Source organism: Triticum aestivum, chromosome 6D (assembly GCF_018294505.1).
Source record: "Triticum aestivum cultivar Chinese Spring chromosome 6D, IWGSC CS RefSeq v2.1, whole genome shotgun sequence".
In the NCBI taxonomy this organism is placed as follows: domain Eukaryota; kingdom Viridiplantae; phylum Streptophyta; class Magnoliopsida; order Poales; family Poaceae; genus Triticum; species Triticum aestivum.
The window spans coordinates 326,225,244-326,250,031 of record NC_057811.1 but is presented as its reverse complement, the minus strand read 5'-3'; positions in this window follow the sequence as shown (position 1 = coordinate 326,250,031).

Below are 24,788 nucleotides of genomic sequence, written 5' to 3'. Positions count from 1 at the left end.
GATGATGATGGCCATATCATGTCACATATTTTGATTGCATGTGATGTTTATCTTTTATGCATCTTATTTTGCTTAGTACAACGATAGCATTATAAGATGATCCCTTAACTAAATTTCAAGGTATAAGTGTTCTCCCTGAGTATGCACCGTTGCGAAAGTTCTTCGTGCTGAGACACCACGTGATGATCAGGTGTGATAGGCTCTACGTTCACATACAACGGGTGCAAGACAGTTTTGCACATGCGGAATACCCGGGTTAAACTTGACGAGCCTAGCATGTACGGACATGGCCTCGGAACACTGAGACCGAAAGGTCGAACGTGAATCATATAGTAGATATGATCAACATAGAGATGTTTACCATTGAAAACTACTCCATCTCACATGATGATCGGACATGGTTTAGTTGATATGGATCGCGTGATCATTTAGATGACTAGAGGGATGTCTATATAAGTGGGACTTCTTAAGTAATATGATTAATTGAACTTAAATTTATCATGAACTTAGTCCTGGTAGTTTTTTTTGCATATCTATGTTGTTGTAGATCAATAGCTTGTGATGTAGCTCCCCGTTTATTTTTGATATGTTCCTAGAGAAAAATAAGTTGAAAGATGATAGTAACAATGATGCAGACTGGGTCCATGATCTGAGGATTATCCTCATTGCTAGATAAAAGAATTATGTCCTTGATGCACCGCTAGGTGACAGACCTATTGCAGGAGCAGATGCAGACATTATGAATGTTTGGCAAAGCTTGGTATGATGACTATTTGATAGTTTAGTGCACCATGCTTTACGGCTTAGAGCCGGGACTTCAAAAACGTTTTGAACGCCACAGAGCATATAAGATTTTCCAAGAGCTGAAATTGGTATTTCAGACTCATGCCCGAGTCGAGAGGTATGAGACCTCTGACAAGTACTTTGCCTACAAGATGGAGGAGAATAGCTCAACCTGTGAGCATGTGCTCAGAATGTCTAAGTACTACAATCGCTTGAATCAAGTGGGAGTTAATCTTCTAGATAAAATAGTGATTGACAGAGTTCTCTAGTCACTATCACCAAGTTACTTGAACTTCGTGATGAACTATAATATGCAAGGGATGACGAAAATGATTCCCGAGCTCTTCGCGATGCTAAAATCAGCGAAGGTAGAAATCAAGAAAGAGCATCAAGTGTTGATGGTTAACAAGACCACTAGTTTCAAGAAAAGGGGCAAAGGAAAAGAAAGGGAACTTCAAGAAAGAATGGCAAGCAAGTTGCCACTCCCGTGAAGAAACCCAAAGCTAGACCTAAGCCTGAAACTAAGTGCTTCTACTTCAAAGGGAATGGTCATTGCAAGTGGATCTACCCGAATTACTTGGCGGAGAAGGATGGCAAAGTGAACAAAGGTATATTTGATATACATGTTATTGTTGGGGAACATAGTATTTAAAAAAAATTCCTACGATCACACAAGATCTATCTAGGAGAAGCATAGCAATGAGAGGGGAGAGTGTGTCCACGTACCCTCATAGACTGAAAGCGGAAGCGTTAAGTAACGCGGTTGATGTAGTCGAACGTCTTCGTGATCCAGCCGATCAAGTACCGAACGCATGGCACCTCTGCGATCAGCACACGTTCAGCTTGATGACGTCCCTCGAACTCTAGATCCAGCTGAGGCCGAGGGAGAGTTCCGCCAGCACGACGGCGTGGTGACGGTGATGATGAAGTTACCGGTGCAGGGCTTCGCCTAAGCACTATGACGATATGACCGAGGGGTAAAACTGTGGAGGGGGCACCGCACACGGCTAAAGATCAACTTGTGTGTCTATGGGGTGCCCCCCTCCCCCGTATATAAAGGAGGGGAGGAGGAGGCCGGCCGGCCACAAGGGGCCCGCCAAGGGGGGGGGAGGAATCCTACTCCTAGTAGGAGTAGGTTTCCCCCTTTCCTAGTCCAACTAGGAGGAGAAGGAAGGAGAGGGAGAGGGAAGGAGGGGCCGCGCCCCCTCCCCTAGTCCTATTCGGACTCCCCTTGGGGGGGCCACCTCTTGGCTATGGCCTTCTCTCTCCCCTAAGGCCCACTAAGGCCCATAACTTCCAGGGGGGGTTCCGGTAATGCTCTGGCACTTCGGTTTTATGCGAAACTCTCCGGAACACTTCCTGTGTCCGAACAACATGGTCCAATATATCAATCTTTATGTCTCGACCATTTCGAGACTCCTCGTCATGACCGTGATCACATCCGGGACTCCGAGCAACCTTCGGTACATCAAATCACATAAACTCATAATACCAATCGTCATCAAACATTAAGCGTGCGGACCCTACGGGTTCGAGAACTATGTAAACATGACCGGGACACCTCTCCGGTCAATAACCAATAGCGGAACCTGGATTCATTGGTTCCTACATATTCTATGAAGATCTTTATCGGTCAAACCGCATAACAACATACGTTGTTCCCTTTGTCATCGGTATGTTACTTGCCCGAGATTCGATCGTCGGCATCACCATACCTCGTTCAATCTCGTTACCGGCAAGTCTCTTTACTCGTTCGTAATGCATCATCCCGCAACTAACTCATTAGTCACATTGCTTGCAAGGCTTATAGTGATGTGCATTACCGAGAGGGCCCATAGATACCTCTCCGACAATCGGAGTGACAAATCCTAATCTTAATCTATGCCAACTCAACAAACACCATCGGAGACACCTGTAGAGCATCTTTATAATCACCCAGTTACGTTGCGACGTTTGATTGCACACTAAGTGTTCCTCCGGTATTCGGGAGTTGCATAATCTCATAGTCAGAGGAACATGCATAAGTCATGATGAAAGCAATAGCAACAAACTAAACAATCATAGTGCTAAGCAAACGGATGGGTCTTGTCCATCACATCATTCTCTAATGATGTGATACCGTTCATCAAATGACAACACATGTCTATGGCCAGGAAACATAACCATCTTTGACAAGCAAGCTAGTCAAGTAGAGACATACTAGGGACACTCTGTTTGTCTATGTATTCACACATGTACTAGGTTTCCTGTTAATACAATTCTGGCATGAATAATAAACATTTATCATGATATAAGGAAATGTAAATAACAACTTTATTATTGCCTCTAGGGCACTGCTACCTCTTGAGCATGCATTGGTTTTCCCTTGAAGAGGAAAGGGTGATGCAGCAAAGTAGCGTAAGTATTTCCCTCAGGTTTTGAGAACCAAGGTATCAATCCAGTAGGAGACTACACGCAAATCCCTCGTACCTGCACAAACAAAGAAGAACCTTGCAACCAACGTGATAAAGGGGTGGTCAATCCCTTCATGGCCACTTGCAAAAGTGAGATCTGATAGAGATAATAAGATAAATATTTTTGGTATTTTAGATTAATATGATGGAAAATAGACCCGGGTGCCATAGGTTTCACTAGTGGCTTCTCTCAAGATAGCATAAGTATTACGGTGGGTGAACAAATTACTATCGAGCAATTGATAGAAAAGTGCATTGTTATGAGAATATCTAGGCATGATCATGTATATAGGCATCACGTCCGCAACAAGTGGACCGAAACGATTCTGCATGTACTACTATTACTCCACACATCGACCGCTATCCCGCATGCATCTAGAGTATTAAGTTCATAAGAATAGAGTAACGCATTAGGCAAGATGACATTATGTAGAGGGATAAACTCAAGCAATATGATATAAACCCCATCTTTTTACCCTCGATGGCAACAATACATTACATGTCGTTTCCCTTGCTGTCACTGGGATCGAGCAACGCAAGATTGAACCCAAAGCTAAGCACTTCTCCCATTGCAAGAAAAATCAATCGAGTAGGCCAAACCAAACTGATAATTCGAAGAGACTTGCAAGATATTAAATCATACATAAAAAAATTCAGAGGAGATTCAAATATTGTTCATAGATAATCTTGATAATAAACACACAATTCATCGGATCTCGACAAATACACCGCAAAAAGAATTACATCGAATAGATCTCCAAGAAGATCGAGGAGAACGTTGTATTGAGATCCGAAGAGAGAGAAGAAGCCATCTAGCTAATAACTATGGACCCGAAGGTATGTGATAAACTACTCACACAACATCGGAGAGGCCATGGTGTTGATGTAGATGCCCTCCGTGATCGATTCCCCCTCCGGCGGAGCGCCGGAAAAGGCCCCAAGATGGGATCTCACGGGTACAGAAGGTTGCGGCGTTGGAAATAGGGTTTCATGGTGCTCCTGGATGTTTTTGGGGTATATGGATATATATAGGAGGAAGAAGTAGCACTACAAAAAAATACACTTCCGTGATACGTGTTTGATCATATAAAGACTCGCGTTTTTTGTCATGCATGTACATCCATGACGATTTTATGATAGAATCAAGATAATCATACGTGTGTTGTCGTAGAAGTGTTCCATGACATTACCAAAATTATCATCACGGAAGTGTCCACTTCCATGATGATAAATCGCGCGTCACAGAAGTGCTTTCGTCTAGGGTGACCGACATGTGGCATCCACCGTAACGGAACGCCGTTAAGCTATCGGGTCCGGTTTTGGATCCGATAACCTGTTAACAGCCGGGACCAATGGGAAATTTCCACGTGTAAAATTCTGATTGGCCGGAGGGAACACCTGTCAGCTCGTCAGTGGGCCAGATGTCGCCCGTCCATTGGAGGAGACATGCCTACGATACATCGACACGTGGCTGGGCCCAACAGAGGCCCGTATAGGTTAAAAAGGCCGGCCCAGTCAAAGGCCCGTAGTACTTACTCAGGTACTAGTGGGCCAGCCCAATAACGGCCTACTTAATAAAGGCCCATTTACGGCCCGAAGCCAAATCTGGCCCGTTAATTGTTCACAGAATATTTGGGCCCATTTACGGCCCGCAGCCAGATCTGGCCCGTTAATTGTTCGCCGAATATTTGGGAAATTACAGCCCGGTGACTTTCGGCCTGTTAGAGGCCCGATGTAGACATGGGCCCATTTCAGCCCGGTGTGACTTTTGGCCTGGGAATGGCTCGTGCTGCCCATGGGCCATATATGGTTCGACAGGACGTGGGCCCACTAACGGCCCGTGATAAAGGTGGCAACAGTTAAGCCCAACGTGACTTTGGGCCTGTTAAAGGCCTGTCGCATAATTCGGCCCGTTGATGTTTGTACTAAGCTTTCGGCCTCTTAAAGGCCCATGACATCAGTGGGCCAACTAAGGCCCAAGATATGTTTCGGCCTGGTAACTGCTCGTGATATAACTGGGCCCAAAAAGGCCCGGTCTACATTTCAGCCTGCTGAAGGCCCGTTGACGACTAGTGAAAATCGAGGCCCAACATGCATTTCGGCCTGCTAAAGGCCCATGGTTTCATCTGGGCCGTAACATGCCAGTACAATATTCAGCCTGTTAATGGCCCAACACTACCTGGGCCAAACTAAGCGCTGGGTCCACAAAAGGCCCAACTAAAATATAGGCCAGTGTAAGTTGTGGGCCTCGCGCAAAGTGTGAAGGCCCCAATCATTCGGGCCCAAGAAAGATGCAGGCCGGCCCAATTGTGGCCCGCTAAAAACCAGGCCCGTTAGAGGCAAATGTTTCGGCCCGGTCGACTACATCTGATTTTTTTCAGATAGCGAATGATGGCAGTAACTAGTAGGAATTAAGAACAAACCTACTCTGTACAATAAAGAAATTACGGCATAGTAACTAAGAATAAACCTACACTATACAATAAAGGATTAATGGTATATTACATCCACTGGGCATCAAAGTTCGCCACCAGTGATCATAAAGCGCAACAAAGAAGCAGATTACAAAAACTGGGCACCATTGCAGCATAACAAAATAATACTGAACCGAGACCACTTCCAAGACAGTTCAAGAAAGGTTAGCCTTGCGCGGGAACTGCTGCGCAAGCTGCTGAGCAAGGCTGTGAGACCGACCTAGCATGTTGGTCATAGCTTCTAGGTGTAGCTGTTTAGCGATGAGGTTCTCATTGGTGTTCTCCGCAATCTTTCTTAGAGATAGGACTTCAAGTCGAAGTTGAGTTGCAGAATGCCTTTCTTATCAGGACCCCGATCCTAAGTCACACCGATCTAGCATGTAACACATCATATCACTTTGCGGCCTCATGCACGGTATTCCCACGGGTGCCACCTCACCTAGCCCGGGACCGTTTGCGCCTTTTGGCTCACGTATATGATAGTGTCGCTAGCATCCATATGACAGAGAACCCGGGCCGACATGACTAGTCGTGAACCCAAAGTGGCACTAACTTACAGGGACAGGCATACATGACCCAGCAACGAACGTGTCGGTCATCAGCGAGTGAATTCGGGCTGTAGCAACTGGGCTAGCAGGACTCCGGGAATCCGGGCTGTAACAGGCTAATAGGACTCCGAAGGACACCGCGTGACATTCCCCCGAAGGGACAGACAGATGATCGAATAAGGACGCATGTCGGCCAGTCTAAGTGTTCCGGAGCAGTAGCAACTAGGCTAACAGGACTTGGTAAACCGGGCTATAGCAGACTACCATGGCTCAGTGGAAGCACTAGACTACATTTCCCCATAAGAGAGGCTACCAAGGATAGACAACTAGGTCGTCGGATCCCACACATACCAAGAATTTCAATCCTACACACAATATGCTCGATATGTGTAAATACAACATGGCATCACAACAAAACTCTACGACTCAAAGTATTTATTCATAAGACTCCGAGGAGTAAGATATTACAAACATGGGTCTCATGACCCGGCATTCAAGTCATACAAGCAATAGCACATGCGGAAGCTTATCTTGTCTGAGTACAGACAAGTACAAATGAAAAAGGCCGAGAAGCCTGACTAACTACAAGACCCTGTCGAGGGCACAAGATGGTAGCTGAGGTAACAAGCTAAACGTCGAAGTCCACGCGGAACTACTAGTGAGACTGAAGTCTCTCTGCAAAACATAAATTAAGCAAACGTGAGTACAAATGTACCCAAAAAGACTTACATCAGAACTAGCTACATATGCATCAGTATCAACAAAGGGGGTGGTGGAGTTTAGCTGCAGCAAGCCAGTTTTGACTTAGTGGCTATCCTGAACTACATTTGCAAGTAACTCTTTTGGAGTGGCGCACACGAGTCCACATATTCACCAAATCAATACACCACTATGGATCCGCTCCCGTCTCCCTACGAGAACGCCATCCATAGCACTCACGCTTATCTTGCGCATTTTAGAGTATCCACTTTCACTTGTCTATGAACTGTACAGACAACCCAGAAGTCCTTTACCGCGGACACGGCTATTCGAATATATCATTTATAACCCTGCAGGGGTGTACTTCTTCACACACACTCTCGCCACTTACCACCATGTACACGTCGTGTATCTCGGCAACCTTCAAGCGGAAGCCTGGCGAGGGAGTCTGCCATGACCTGACTAACCACACAAGTCTCTAGTCCAGGTTTATCGCCTATTCGGGTTCCATCCACGAGGAGATCCGGCCGGGGTTTCGCTCACAGCCCCAAACGATGTGTGCAGGGTTCCCAAGACACCAAACGGGCGCCCGGTACACCGTGCCACGGTGTATCTACCGCATCATAGCCCACCCCTAGGGTCAGCGCTATGCACGGCTCCAACACATATCCTACAAACACCAGAAACTAGTTGCAACTCCAGGACAGTGATCAAGGCGATTAATAAGTCGAGAGAGGCAATTAACGATCCCAATGTGTGGTAGTAGCTGTTCATGGATCACAAACACAGAACTCAGTTCCTGAGGACGACTTCAATGAGATAACCCACCATGTACTCCTACGTGGCGTCTCACCGCTACCTTTACCAAATCGTGTTCACACACTTAGCTCACGCACAGTAGGACATGTTCATCACCATTCCAATTCATCCCCGATGAATCAGACCTGACTCAACTCTAAGCAGTAGCAGGCATGATAAACAAGCATGAATGAGTAGGCACATCAGGGCTCAAACAACTCCTACTCATGCTAGTGGGTTTCATCTATTTACTGTGGCAAAGACAGGTCATGCAGAGGAAAGGGGTTCAACTATCGCAACATGTAACAGTTGAAGCGTTGTTGTCTTAATACAGTAAAAGAGAGCAGAAGCGAGAGAGTGGGGTTGTATCGGAATGAACAAGGAGGTTTTGCTTGCCTGGCACTTCTGAAGATAGTATAATTCTTCACCGGTGTCATCGATATCATCGCCGGAACCACGTCTACTGAGAGGGGACAAAAACCGGCAACAGAGAAGAAACACAATCAATGCAATGCAAGAATATGATGCATGATCAGGACATGGCAAAATGAGTGTATTGGGCTAATGCAACTACAACCAGCTGGGTTTGAGTCATTTTGAACCAAAGGTTCAACCCCAAACTCATCTTATGAATTTAAATAGTGATTTATCATGTTTTGATATAAACAGCAGGGTTAAGTTGCTTTAACATGCATGAAACCAGTACAGATGGATACATTGGATTTTTCTGATCATTTTTCATGTATAACTTATTTCATTTGGAGTTACGGTTGATTTTATATGATTTTTGGAAGTTTATACCATTTTGTGAAATAAATAAACCAATTAAGATTTATTTAAATTCCAGAAAAGAATTACTGCATCAGCATGACGTCACTGTGATGTCAGCGGTCATCAGGGCCGGTCCAAGTCAAACCTGATCAGTGGGGCCCGCATGTCAATGGCTGTGGTTTTAATTAAGAAGGTTTAAACATCAACAGTGGATTAACTGGGTAGTGGGTCTGCGTGGCATCATCCGAAGAGGCCAGGGCAAAACGGCAAGTAGGAGGTGGCCGGGAGTGCGCCGGCGTCCGTCGGCCATGCGCTCGTCCTCCTGGCAAGGAGGAAGATGACAGGGGAGGGGGCCAGGCGGGCTGGGCCGCACAGTGTTGGGCCAGCTGGGGGTGCCAGGTAAGCCAGGTAAGTTTCTCTCTCTCTCCTTTATTTCTGTTTTCTATTTCTTCTGTAACTTTGTGACTTTAATTAAAATACTAAAACTAACTCAAAAATCATGAAACTTCTCATGCCCACTGTATGGAATATTTTCAACAGTAAACATTTTAGTTTATGACTATTTGGACAATTCAAATAATTTATACCAGTTAATGTCCAAATGCAATTAACATATGATTTAATCCAGCGACCTTGTGATGTCCTAGAAAAGTGTGCACCAGTTTTGTCAGAGGTTCTAGACCAAGGCAAAGATGATGAACATTTTAGAAGGGCATTTCAGGTTCATTGGAAAAGATTTTGGTAAACCCTAGTTGGATTAAGGGGGGTGCTGGGGGTTCTGTCATCCCCATTTTCAAATTTCTGAGCAAAATAAACATGATGCAACACCAGAGGCTAGCACTAGGCATTACCAGAACTAGGGATGTGACAACTCACCCCCACTAAACAAGAATCTCGTCCCGAGATTCAAGCGTAGCGTAAGATGAAGGGGGAAACACGAACTAACACAATCTTCACGATCCAGGTAGCACTTCATAAGAACGTTGATTCGATCACGATCTTTATCTCGATGTCATGCTCTGAGAACTTCATCCAACACGACGATGATAGAAAGAAATTCTACGGAACTGATCTCCTCAAAGATCGAGCAACTGACGATCAACTCATGAAATGAGACATAACATCTCTTGAGCTGAGACACGATACACACATCAAGAATGATGGAAATGAGCATATGACAAGGTTTAATTAAGTAACAAAATTTCCACACTTATGAGGGTGGTGAACGGGTGTCAATGTAGTAAGGAGTTGGTTTCCCTTCAAAACAAACGGGGCACCATTGGGAAGATGACTGGTAGAATTATTCCCGTAAGTGGCAAAAAGAATTACTTTTGATACATCGATCACTGAAACTCTCTATACCATCCTAAGGCAATTCACAAACGATCGTTTGACGGAGTTCGAGAGAACGACATACTCGGGCTAGAATGGATGATGTGGACTACCTTGTTGAAGACAACGCGATGGATGATTTCTCCTTATCATCGAGAAAGGATAGGGCCCAGGGTAGCTCACTTTTGAGGATGATCCTGAATAACAGTTACTGAGAAGGCAAACCATAGTGAAATGGCACAAAGATGGGTGCAAGCTAGGAACAAAATGCAAATGCTGGGAATGTTCCAACCATCATATCTGCCCGAGATTCAGATCTGGTTACTAACAGGATACTTCAGACTCAACATGTCTGCAAAAGAAAGTTTGCAACACAAACCGACGAGAAGACGTTGCGAGATTCTCGGGAAATGAACTACGATAGCAAGCTCCAAAACATGAGCTGGTTCTGCTACATACATGTGAACACACTGTCCAAGACAAGCATGACCACGTAGAAGTCTTATAATAAAACACTATCGAGTTCAGGTGGGGAACCATCAACGAGGATATCGAAGTCCTTTTATAAGCCCGGGTTAGCTCTTAAGAAGGAGCTTCTTCTCCTTGAACAATTCAATCAGTGGCTTGGTGTGCTAGGGAATACATATGGAGTGGAGGTAATTAATCTACCAAACCATAGAATACATTCGCACATGCATAACTGACTTGGGATGGTACCAGAGGAAACAAAACCAATCTTTCTCGAACTCATGGCGGCAACTTGCACCAAATGCACAGGAATTCGAGGAAGTCACTTCTTCCATCCAAGCATAAGCCTTATGAACAGAACATGAAGGCGTTGCTTACCAAGTTTCCAACACTAGGTTGATGTTCAACATGAATCATGGAGGAGACGAAATGCTGCTGATGGGCTCAACAACAACTCATTTGAATTTTCCATATCACTGGAATTCCACCATTATGTGAACAATGTGATAGTATTGGTCAGACCAAAAGATGTAATGGTGTATGCTCGAGGAACAACCACAAGTAAGACAACATTACGAATATCGTTGGTTCTAACTTGATTTGACGATAGCCCACACTCAAATCAAGGTTTGGACAAGACGATAGATTCAACAACCGATCACGAGGAACAATCGATGAAGATATCATCTCTCTTCAACATACGCACACACACAAGGATATCCCTTAGAAATGAACCAAGTCAGACAAGCTTTTATCTTCCAACTCTCCAAGTTGTTGTTCAGCTTAACCAACCAGTTCAGGGTATCCAACCCAGATTCTTGGAGAAGGGGTGGTTACAAGAAACCAACTTGATAACGAGCTCAACATAACAGTCACGGGACAACCTGGCGATACTTCCGAGAAGATAGCCGGGAAATTACGAACCACCGAGATGTTAGTAAGCTCGGGAGCAATCTTGCTTTTCAAGGCAAGTCGACATGATCAGAAGAGCAAGGGATTCAATCCTAACTCAAAGATCGAGGAGTGCACCAGAAATAAGGACAAGGTAGCACGATCAATCCTAGAATAGTGATTCGATAACCAACACGCTAAGAATGATATTAATGTCCATTAACTACCAAGCAACATGGTTGCTAGGAGTATTGATTTCACACATCATGGTTCACTTGTCGTCATTCCGGTTGCGACAACACGGGACCGAGGAATGAAAAATGATGGCAGGAAGTATCATTGCGTCAAGAATTCATGAGAGATGCTGCAATTCTCATGGCAATCCTGACAGAAAGGGGGTAATACTCCGAGGTAGAACAGAACAAAAGCTGGATTGGCATTTTGATCTGCGGAATACAACTACTTTGACCAGTCCAAGAAATGGATGAGGTGCTGGAGTTTGTTTCTCCTAGTCATTCCGGAATAGAATGGCTTGACGGACCACAAGAATAATAGGCATCGATGAACACGAATGCGTGACTACTCCTGACTATCAGTTGATAGACGGGGTCAGAATACAACTAAAGAGAGACAACTCAAAAGAACATACGATTTTATGAGGTGTGGATGCATAGATTTAGTATGTCAAACAAGTTCAACATATTTCTTCCGGATAACCCATGCAGAGAGGTAGGATTGGCAGAGTCACAAATATAACGGAGAACTCATAAAGAGCACTCTTATTGTGGTTCCTTCATTCAGAGAACGTCTGCCTTAATGGTTCATGGTATTGGAAGAACGATATACCACGGTCCTCAAAGACTATCACAAAGGTTACTAATATCCTAAAGGAACGAGCAAACACTATCAACATGAGGTAAGTAGAGTGAATCTTGGGTTCAAGAACCCAGGAAAAGAATACCTACTAACTATTAACATCACGAGATGCTTTCAAGAATGGTGGCCAGAATCATCACACTGGGGATACAAAGCATTGCTAGATTACTAGGTGACTCCCTAAGACAGCTAGGGTCATAATAATTGCTCCAACATACATGTCGAGGCAATATAGTACCTCACTTACCGATGAGTGTGGTTGAACTGGCCCAAAGGGACATCAGAAACGGAAAGAAGGGATTTGCAAATGCATCAGACTATTTAGAAACCTGGGATGACTCGGACAGCACAACGGCTGTAAATGCTCAAAATGATTTGAGACATCCTACAAAATGGTGCCATAACCACTTAACATCACAATATCAAAGTTCTGAGATCAACTATCAACACACAGAAGTAGTAGTAACTGAACTCGGGCTTGAAACCAACAATCATATAGGTCTACAGATTAGTAACACGTGATCCTGATAGAAAGAAGAGAAGCCCAGTTCTTAATCCCCGCAGAAAAGAAGAGGGTGACTCGGATCAGAAGGGCATAAGGTAAAGGAGTAAAAAGAGCCTTACGTTCCCTTCTACAATCAATTCCCTTATATAACTAAAGCATTTCTAGACTCAACTTCGAACAGTTTGGCTTGGTAATCCTACAGGGTGTCAGGCTCTGATACCAAAGTTGTCAGGACCCGGATCCTAAGTCACACCGATCTAGCATGTAACACATCATATCACTTTGCGGCCTCACGCACGGTATTCCCACGGGTGCCACCTTACCTGGCCCGGGACCGTTTGCGCCTTTTGGCTCACGTATATGATAGTGTTGCTAGCATCCATATGACAGAGAACCCAGGCCGACATGACTAGTCGTGAACCCAAAGTGGCACTGACTTACAGGGACATGCATACATGACCCAACAACGAATGTGTCGGTCATCAGCGAGTGAATTCGGGCTGTAGCAACAGGGCTAGCAGGACTCCGGGAATCCGGGCTGTAGTAGGCTAACAGGACTCCGAAAGACACCGCGTGACATTTCCCCGAAGGGACAGACACAGGATCGAATAAGGACGCATGCCGGCCAGTCTAAGTGTTCCGGAGCAGTAGAACTTGGCTGACAGGACTCCGGTAAACCGGGCTGTAGCAGACTACCATGGCTCAGTGGAAGCACTAGACTATATTTCCCCATAAGAGAGGCTACCAAGGATAGAGAACTAGGTTTTCGGATCCCATATATACCAAGCATTTCAATCATACACACAATATGCTAGATATGTGTAAATACAACATGGCATCACAACAAAACTCTACGACTCAAAGTATTTATTCATAAGACTCCGAGGAGTCAGATATTACAAACATGGGTCTCATGATCCAGCATTCAAGTCATACAAGCAATAGCACATGCGAAAGCTTATCTTGTCTGAGTACAGACAACTACAAATGAAAAGGCTGAGAAGCCTGGCTAACTACAAGACCCTGCCGAGGGCACTAGATCATAGCTGAGCTAACAAGCTAAACGTCGAAGTCCACGCGGTACTACTTGTGAGACTGAAGTCTCTCTGCAAAACATAAATTAAGAAAACGTGAGTACAAATGTACCCAGCAAGACTTACATCAGAACTAGCTACATATGCATCAGTATCAACAAAGCGGGTGGTGGAGTTTAACTGCAGCAAGCCAGCTTTGACTTAGTGGCTATCCTGAACTACGTTTGCAAGTAACTCTTTTGGAGTGACGCACACGAGTCCACATATTCACCAAATCAATACACCACTATGGATCCGCTCCCGTCTCCCTACGAGAACGCCATCCATAGCACTCACGCTTATCATGCGCATTTTAGAGTATCCACTTTCACTTGTCTATGAACTGTAGAGGCAACCCAGAAGTCCTTTACCACGGACACGGCTATTCGAATAGATCATTTATAACCCTGCAGGGGTGTACTTCTTCACACACGCTCTCGCCACTTACCACCATGTACACGCCGTGTATCTCGGCAACCTTCAAGCGGAAGCCTGGCGAGGGAGTCGGCCACGACCTGACTAACCACACAAGTCTCTAGTCCAGGTTTATCGCCTATTCGGGTTCCATCCGCGAGGAGATCCGGCCGGGGTTTCGCTCACAGCCCCGAACGATGTGTGCAGGGTTCCTGAGACACCAAACGGGCGCCCGGTACACCGTGCCATGGTGTATCTACCGCATCATAGCCTACCCCTAGGGTCAGCGCTACGCACGGCCTCCAACACATATCCTACAAACACCAGAAACTAGTTGCAACTCCCGGGCAGAGATCAAGGCGATTAATAAGTCAAGAGAGTCAATTAAGGATCCCAATGTGTGGTAGTACTGTTCATGGATCACAAACACAGAACTCAGTTCCTGAGGACAGCTTCAATGAGACAACCCACCATGTACTCCTACATGGCCTATCACCGCTACCTTTACCAAATCCTGTTCACACACTTAGCTCGCGCACAGTGGGACATGTTCATCACCATTCCAATTCATCCCCGATGAATCAGACCTGACTCAACTCTAAGCAGTAGCAAGCATGACAAACAAGCATGAATGAGTAGGCACATCAGGGCTCGAACAACTCCTACTCATGCTAGTGGGTTTCATCTATTTACTGTGGCAAAGACAGGTCATGCAGAGGAAAGGGGTTCAACTACCGCAGCATGTAACAGTTGAATCGTTATTGTCTTAATGCAGTAAAAGAGAGCAGAAGCGAGAGAGAGGGGTTGTATCAAAATGAACAAGGGGGTTTTGCTTGCGTGGCACTTCTGAAGATAGTATAATTCTTCATCGGTGTCATCGATCTCATCGCCGGAACCGCGTCTACTGAGAGGGGACAAAAACCGGCAACTGAGAAGAAACACAATCAATGCAATGCACAATATGATGAACGATCAGGACATGGCAAAATGAGTGTGTTGGGCTAATGCAACTACAACCATCTGGGTTTGAGTCATTTTGAGCCAAAGGTTCAACCCCAAACTCATCTTATGAATTTAAATAGTGCTTTATCATGTTTTGATAAAAAGCAGGGTTAAGTTGCTTTAACATGTCTGAGACCAGTACAGATGGATAGATTGGATTTTTCTGATCATTTTTCATATATAACTTATTTCATTTGGAGTTACGGTTGATTTTATATGATTTTTAGAAGTTTATAACATTTTATGAAATAAATAAACCATTTAAGATTTATTCAAATTCCAGAAAAGAATTACTACATCAGCATGACATCACTGTGATGCCAGTGGTCAACATGGCCGGTCCAAGTCAAACCTGATCAGTGGGGCCCACATGTCAGTGGCTGTGGCTTTCATTAAGAAGGTTTAAACATAAACCATGGATTAACTTGGTAGTGGGTCCCAGTGTCAGTGGCACAGTGTTTAGTTAGCGGGAGATTAACCTCTAACAGTGGCAATTAGCACTAACTATAACCCTACACTAATTCAGTCAAAGGTCGGTCCCACATGTCATGGACACAGGGGGGTCCCGCCGTGGTCAAAGTGGGTCAAACCCACCAACGTTTAGCCGCCGACGGGGTCAAACGCGGCGGAGGTGCTCGGGATTGGGCTGTGGTGCCCCGTTCGATGGGCGGCTAGGCTCGTTGGAGAGCTCTTGCCAGCGTGCATCGGATGGGGGTGGTAGACGGGCGTGTGGTGGCCGGAGATGACAGCGGCGAGCTCGGCAGCGGCGGCCGGCGTTCGGGTGTGCACGGAAACGCGGCTGCGGTGGCCTAGGCGATGCGTGCGCGGAACCTAAGCCGTCTACGCGATGCGGCGAGCAGGATGGACGTGCGCCCGGGACCAAATGGTCACCGGAGCATCGTCGGCGGTAAGCACGGCCGGCGGCGGGTTTCGGTCGTCGGCGAAGCGGCAGCTACAGCGTGCAACCGAGAAAACGGAGAGGGGGAGAAGGAGCAACAGCTCACAGCGGTTGCAGCAGGTGTCAAAGCGGGCTCGGGGAAGGCCGGAGCTGAGCGGGGCGGCGAGGCAGATCTCCGGCGGCCGAGGAGGAGAAAAGCGTCGGGGGCGGCGCTTCGGGGCCCTTCCGGTCGCGTGGCTCGGTGAGGAGGTAGGGAACGAGGTGGCGGAGCTCGGGGCGGCTCGGGGAACACGGTGGACGCGGTGACAGTGAGCGGTGCCGACGGCAGCGTTCGGCTATGGCGTCGGGAGGGCGAGGGAGAGACAAGGGGGAGGAATGGAGCGGTCGGGGGGGGGGCTGCGTGGCGTCATCAGAAGAGGCCAGGGCGAAATGGCAAGCAGGAGGTGGCCGGGCGTGCGCCGGCATGCGTCGGCCACGCGCTCGTCCTCCTGGCAAGGAGGAAGACGACAGGGGAGGGGGCCAGGCGGGCTGGGCCGCACAGTGTTGGGCCGGCTGGGGGTGCCAGGTAAGCCAGGTAAGTTTCTTTCTCTCTCTCTCCTTTATTTATTTTTTTCTATTTCTTCTGTAACTTTGTGGCTTTAATTAAAATACTAAAACTAACTCAAAAATCATGAAACTTCTCATGCCCACTGTATGGAATATTTCCAACAGTAAACATTTTAGTTTATGATTATTTGGACATTTCAAATAATTTATACCATTTAAATTTCCAAATGCAATTAACATATGATTTAATCCAGTGACCTTGTGATGTCCTACAAAAGTGTGCACCATTTTTGTCAGAGGTTCTAGACCAAGGCAAAAATGATGAACATTTTAGAAGGGCATTTCAGGTTCATTGGAAAAGATTTTGGTAAACCCCTAGTTGGATTAAGGGGGGTGCTGGGGGTGCTGTCATCCCCGTTTTCAAATTTATGAGCAAAATAAACATGATGCAACACCAGAGGCTAGCACTAGGCATTACCAGAACTAGGGATGTGACATTTTTGCTAGAACTTGGGACTGAAGAAGTCGAACTGATTCAGACAACGAATTATGTGAGCTTGTCTGACTGCTAGTCTCAAGTAACTTGAACACTGCATCAAGACAAGACTTTGGGGTTGTCTCGCTATCTTCAAGATGTTTTGCCTTCTTTGCTGCAATATATGTTGGGTTTGTCTCATAGCCTTCAGCAGACTTGTGCATGCCATCAGGCATATCACCCTGAAACAAAGCAGAGAGATGACAGGTTTTGCATGTGTATAAACAAAGATGATAACTATGCTGTAAATTCCATCCAATCTCAAATTAGAAAATAAAGAGTAAGTTCAAAGTATCAATAGCATAATTTGGCATTGTTCATAATGCGGGGTGCTTCACCACAATACTGGATTACCATGTCAACATAACAAGCATAGATGAAGGGCAAAGAAAATCATTGTATCTATTTTGGTTAATGTACATGGCATGTTGTTCATATCATCAGCCACATCAGTAAGATAAAACAGGAGATGACAAGGTGCAAACGTGGGCTGCTTCACCACACACTAGATTATAGATCCACAAAAACAAGCATACATATAGGGAGTATTGAGTAATGTGCATGGTATGAATAAGGAATTTGGTTTTACAAGTAAAACTTAGAACTTACGGTTCTTGCGAACATGCATTTTGGTAGAAACAGCAAACTAAACAGCAGTAAACGATAGGGAGTATGAGCAAATTAAACAGCAGTTGAGGATAAAGGCTTTAGAAGGACTGACTTACATTAACAGTTAACACCGGCTTTATAATGCCCTTCCATGTCAAGGGAAGGATAACTCAAGAATTTCCGCACAGAATCTTCTTCATAAGCATTGCCTGTACTCTACATTTTGTAGAGAGTAATTATAGATATGATAATACTGGAAGGGATAGAGGATAATAAAAATAAGATGTAGATTGATGGTACATAATCAACTACCAATCCCTGGAAGTACAAGCGTTACAGGACAAAATGTACTGACAAGAGCAATGGGCTACACTTCTGCACTGGCATTGTTTGTGTATTCTACTTTTTGGTAAGATTAAATATAGATCTGATCTTTTTTAGTAAATGGTGGGCGAGGGAGATAAGATGCAGAATGCTACACAATGAACCAATCCCTCTTCCCATAATACAAGAGTGTTTTGAACACTGGTGTACTGTACAAAACATTCTTATATTATGGGACAGAGGGAGTAGTTGTTAATGTAAGTACAGTGGTAGACAACATTCAGTCCTTACAAGAGGACTGCAGAGCTAAACCTCTTCAAAAGCATTGGGTTGATTCTAAATTTATGTAAGAGTCCATACAGATCTTATAATGTCCACCAAATGGACGATAACGAGGCTAACATGTGCAGTGATGCTACATAATCAAACAACTATGAAAGTAAGTATGGTCATACAAGGCAAGAGGTACTCACAAGAGCAATGTAGTGTGCAGTATAGTTGCGAGATTCTGTGATCCCTTGAGAATGAATGTTCTTCTGCTAACAGTTTTCGTACAAGTGAGACATTAAGGCAAATGCAGAAATATAGTTCAAATTGTGACGTGATATCATAGAAAGTACCTTACGCTGCAACCAAGACCAATGTGTAACAAGATTATTCCAGTCACCATCGGATAAATGTAGCACCGGGGACTAACAGAAATTTCATTTAGAGGCTTGCCATCGAAGTGCGCTTGCCTCAGGTAGGAACGATACTTCATCAACGAGTGCTTGAAAAGTGCAACCAACCATTACTCATCTTCACAATCCAGTTTGGTCCTCGCCTATTTAAAAGAATGAAATCTTGTGTCTTCTGTCAGCAGAAACATATGCAGTAATGACCATGAATAACATTAGTACATTACTTACGTGTAAGTTGCGGAGGAAGACTGTAAATTGTTCTGTGTCTGCAGTATAATCTTTCCATGAAGGAAAGATGCGCACGAAGTTCCTGACAACAATATAAGCTTCGTCTTCTAAACTGGGAAGAAATGGAACAGGGGTCCTATTTGCTGGAATTGGGGCTCTCTCTCGTTCGAAAAGGGATTTGGCAACTGGATTTGGTGTACTCTTTGCTAGAATGGGGGTTTTGCGTCGTAGAGCTGGTGCTATGTCAACTGGCATAATCATACTGTTTGCTGCAGTTGGGGTCTGCTGAGTTGGGGCATCAGAAATGACTAGTGTAGTAGGGCTAGAGTCTGCTAGAGTTGGGGTGTTTTTTGGGTCACGTGATATTGCAACTACACCTAATGGGCTATTTGATTTATCAGGTGCCACTACCTTTTCCAAATACTTTGCTTGTGCTCCTCCACAATCAGCAATCGCCCTCTTCCTCTTGAATGTCTGATACACAAGAACAACATTTGAATGGATAAATATGGTATGATGACAGATGGAATATGTACTAAAAATGGATAGGCAGGGCGTATTCACATACACAATGTGTAAACTAAGCTAATGGCAGTTCAACAAAGTAGAAGCAATGCAAAGCATCAGTTGCAAGATATGTGCGACCAATATAACCTTGGAAAGTTAGAGCAAGCACCTTGATGGGTGAATAAGATAGGGCATCTTCCTCTGACTCCTCCACTAGGGAGCTACATTGACTTAGGTGTCCCTCTAGCTCAGAATCACTGTTAGGATCATATTCTGAGCATGAATCTGTAGGTGGAGAGCGTTTGCATTGCATTGCATCCAGACTTGATTTCAGTCTTTTAATGCCAAGTTTGACAGCCATGGCATTGTTCTGCTTTATTCTTTTCATGCGCGCAAGCTCATAATCATTGTGATGCTGTTCAGAATATGAGATTCATGAAAACATAAAAAGTAGTCAGATTATCTATGGAATGCATTGCGGATTCAACTTGAAGAGTGTCTCCCTATAAACCCCTGCATATGCAAAGTTCACCGCCCAACCGTGCTGACCAGACCACACACGGAAATACAAACCCCTTATGTCTCTATAACAGGCAGACACACATTTCAAAACTGAAGTAGGAACATTAGAATCATATGAAATTCGTATTTGAACAAATAAACTAAGGAATTATGAGTGGCATAATGTTTAGCTTCAAGGGTGGAGTGTTGGTAGTGCGACACAAAGCAAGTAGGCAGATTGTATTCCATGTAAAAGATCGAAGCCTATGTAAAAGCTGGAAATGACACTTTCTTTCTATACAATGCAGTGTTCGTTGCCCACACATGATGGAAGAGATCACATAGAGAAATACTATTCACTCATGTCTACGGTTCTACTATTTAGAAACAGGGTGGTCCACCCTAAAAGAATATTGACAACAAATATGACAAGGCAAGCATAGATGTAGTGAATCAATCATTTACTTGTGAGCATACTTGGACAAGTATGTAGAATTGTAACTGCAGTAAGAGACCGTCCAAAATCTGAATCAAGAAGTTTGTCTAGCACTTATTGTTTGCAACTAATCGACGTGAATAATTGGATATTATATCGAATCAGTAAGAAAGACAAGTAAAATTGTCAACAAACCTGGCTTGCAGTAGTAATCCGGGTCAATGTCACTACGACCAACAATTCAAAATGACTAGCGTCTGTTCCTAGGGCCGGAATTTTGAAAACCCTGTGAACTTTACAGTACTAAAGGTTACCAAAATACATCTGAACCTTTAAGTGTAGGTAGCACTGAGCACACAACAAACCCTAATGACAGTCCTGCCTAATGAGTAATGAATCAATTAGAAAATGGGTGATGAGGAGTGGCTGCTGAGTGTTGAGGACGCATCTCAGGATAAATCGGGTTGGCTTAGTGGGCGCTGCATGCCTGAGCCCTGAGCGGACTGGGAAGGTAGGCACGGCGGCGCGCCCGGGCAGCGGTGACGCTATTGGGCGAGCGGCTCCTAACCTCCTGTTAGTCTGGCGTCTCCTCCTAGAGTCATGTCGTCCGGGGACGGCAAGTCACCGGCGAGGCAGGCGGCTGGGGGCGAGTAGAGATCGGAAGCGCGCAGCAGAACAAAGGGGAATCTGGGCCTGGGACGACCAAAAATCCCAGGGTGGGCCGGCCCACCGTGGGCACCCTGTAGAGATACACACCCGAGCGGCGAACATGCATTTTCGAAACTAATTTAGGAACATTTAGCTGACCAATTAAACGACTCTGTTTTAATAATATCATATTCGTATTTGAACAACTAAGCTTGTTTAGCTTGATGGGTGGAGCAGTGCTATTATGACATGAAGCACGTATTCTAATCGTATAGTGATCATAAAAGGGGGAAACTCTAAGCATAATTTTTTTTAGCAAAAGAGGGTTTCCCATCCGATTTCTATTAAAGAAACCACCACGGAACCAACATGATCAATTAAACCGTATTATGACTGTGCCATGGCAGTTTTGAAGCTGCAAACCGGAGAAATGATATTTAGCATCCATTGTTTGCTTCGAACTAAGAACTAAATTCTTAGAGCTGAAAAGACAGTAGAGTAACCAACCAAGATATGTACACAAGCGATGTATCAAGATTCAAATACCGAGTCAATCAACCAAGAATGTATAGAACTAACAGACATATAAACACTTATAGAGTATATGGATCAATAATATCAACTAACATACATAAGCCAGGCCGCTGTACTTTTTTTGGCTACAACAGCATCCTTTTTTTAGCCAGCATCTTGGCCCTTTCCGATGCGTGCCACTTATGGTCTATCTATACTACTATTATTGTTGAATCCACATTCAGCCCGATTGGCATATTTGTAGGTCTGGCATAGCAATCAAAATGAAATTTCTCCGAGTCTTATCAACTAATACAGACTTGTGCTCAAATAAAATTACAAACCAAAAAACAAAAAACAAAAAACAATTATTACATGATCTCTAAAACAAATGGTTTGATTGATTACATGAACAAACAACACAAAGGTTATTCAACGATGGAAAGAACATTTCACCTATGATTTTCCAAGTGGGAATTTAATTTCCTTTTTTCCTTCAGGACCTTAACAATGTGGTCAGTCTCAGCTTGCTTCGTTTTGAAATCCACCAAATATTTAATGGTTGTCTTGAGTACTGCTTGTGATTGTGTTGTTTGCTTCCTCAACATGTCAACTTCATCTCTAAGTGCAGAAGCAGAATCTCTTCCTACCACTAGTTTAGCCTCTAGAGCATCAGCAGTTGGCAATTCATATTGCATGATCGGGCCGGTGCCACTGCTGTGGGATGATACAACGTCCATGGGGACATCGCTCTTTGATCTTGGGTTAACCTATTATGCCATTAAAGTTCCGATTGGATTCAGAAAAGTTGAAGTTAGCAAAACATCTCAACTGGGAGTTATAACAGCAAACCAGTTAAACAAACAAGGAATTAAAGAGTTTCAATTGGATGCTGAAAAGTAGTTATTAACATCATTGTAACCCGTTGTTGCAGCAGCAAAGCAGTTAAACAAACAAGTAGCTATTTAAGTTCAGGCAAACAGGTAATTCTTAACAGTAAGTATCAAACACATAGATAGGCGTAGTCTATAATAGGATTAACAGGCTGTGGCATTATGTAATCAGTAGCGAACTAAATTAAGCCAAGCAATGTAATTGAACAATTTTGCAATAAGTGGCTAACTAAAATTCTGAGAAGCAGGTAACTAAACTTACGCTAGTTCTTTGTACAGGCACACTGCAACTTCTTTTTCTCTTACAAGGTTGTACGAAGGAGTCCATGGCATCAATTGCTTGGATACGCAGTCCCAATACTTCTTTCTTCCCACACTGCATTGGTAAGTCGAATGGTTAATCAGGTAAGATGGTGCGTCCTTGATATGTTATATGAGGACGTGTAGTCAGACTAGTTGTAGCCAAACACATCACACTGGCTTTTACTGTATATTTCATGCGATTACTTTTGGCATATCAAGATCTAAGCAATCTACAATAGGATGAAAAGACTGGCATCCTTCACATTATTGGCGAACTCAGTTCATAGAAACAAGCAATTCAACCATTCTGTGGGTAAATCAAAAGCGCCACTGGAATATTTTTCACTACCCCAATCATACACGCAAAAAGGGGCGACGCCACCATAGGGGCTGGTATGGGCAGCCGCCTCGGGTGGCTGGAATGTGTGCACCTAGTTTGAGTCGTCCAGGTTGGCCCAGGCTAGTTTTGTTCGTCCCAACACACGAGCAGGCAATGTAAAAAATGAAGAAAAATGTTTCAATTTGGATGGGCTAATAACATAAGTGCAAGGCAGGCCCTATAGCAGGCTCGCGGTCCAAACGAGCGCCTCCCATATCGATCGACAGTAGGAAAAATCCCAATTCATTCGCTCCAGCCTCCAGTCTGGTTCGCTCCTAACCTAGCCACCGCTGGACAGACCGACACAGCACTTCCTCGCGCCCTCGTTGGAGGGTGATCGCCGGGCTTCAAGCGAATGAAAGGAAAAGAAGATGAAGATCCAACCCTGGGTGTAGCCTGCGTGGGAGGCAGCGGCAGCAGCACGGGCATGGCATCGAGCTTGCGCAAACGGACAGTTGCTGCATGCAAGAGTAGCATGCGCAACGAGCAGGTACATCACATCCCTGATTATATCTAATTCAACTCTTCAATTTCTGGCCAATAGTTAAACGTGACGGTGTTGTAAAACTGCTTGTATGTAGGGAATCTATGAGAAAATGAAACCAATTTCTACTTATTTTATAACTCCCCCAATCAATATGACTGAATCTGATGTATCTAATCAAGTTTCCGGTGCAAACATCCAAGCTCATGTTGTTCTTGAGCCTGAAGTGTCTAATGAACAGACTGCTAATGAAGGATTTGATGCAAACATTTTACATGCTCCTGGTGATGAACATATAGTGTCTAATGAGGGATCTAATGCAAGCATTTTGCAAGCTCCCATTGAAGGATTTAGTGTCTAATGATGATCTTCTATGTTGAGAGAGACATAGAGATTTGCAGGCATTGATGACAAGCAAATTATAGTGCATTTTCATGGCTTGAGGAAACGTCGAGGCCATCTACCAGAAATTCCCCGTATCATGACAATGTAGCATAAATACTTTTCTAATCTGTTGTTTGAAACTATTGGCATACTTGTGCAGGATAGATATATTGATATGTAGTTTGCGCACTGGTTATAGGTGCAATTACACTTTGATATTTTCAGCCAGAGAACGAATAATTCAAGCAGGTACAGACCATGTTTGTAGTCCTTGTACACCATGTTGCATTTTGTGTTTTTTGGTGCTTGCATCATTTAGTGTTTATAATCTGAACTACTCTGGATCATTAGCTGGTTTTCAAAGTGCATGTAGCTTCACATTTCTCAAGTTATGTTGATTTCCGGAGTGCAAGTGCCTTCATATTTTTTAAGTTAAATGTTCGCCCCTGGTAACTTGAATTCATGGACCCGCCACTACACACAAATCATACACGAATGCTAGTACGGATTAAATGAAATGCAGGGACTTATGCTAGCTCGTTGTATAGGCTCACTGCAGCTCTACTTGCGCTTGGGATGTCCCATGTACAAGTACATGTTGCCACTTGCTTGGATGTGCAGGCCTTGTGCTCCTTGCATCCCCCTCTGCATTTTTGACACGGCGAATGGTTGATCAAATAAGAGGAATCGACCTTGCTGCTGTACCAGAGGACAGATACTTACAAGGTTATACGGGTGTGCCGGATGTGTACCAGATCCCATAGCGCCGTCTTGCTTCGCTAAAAAATGGATTTGCTTGTTTCAAATGATATCTCCAGAAGAAATAAGAGTTA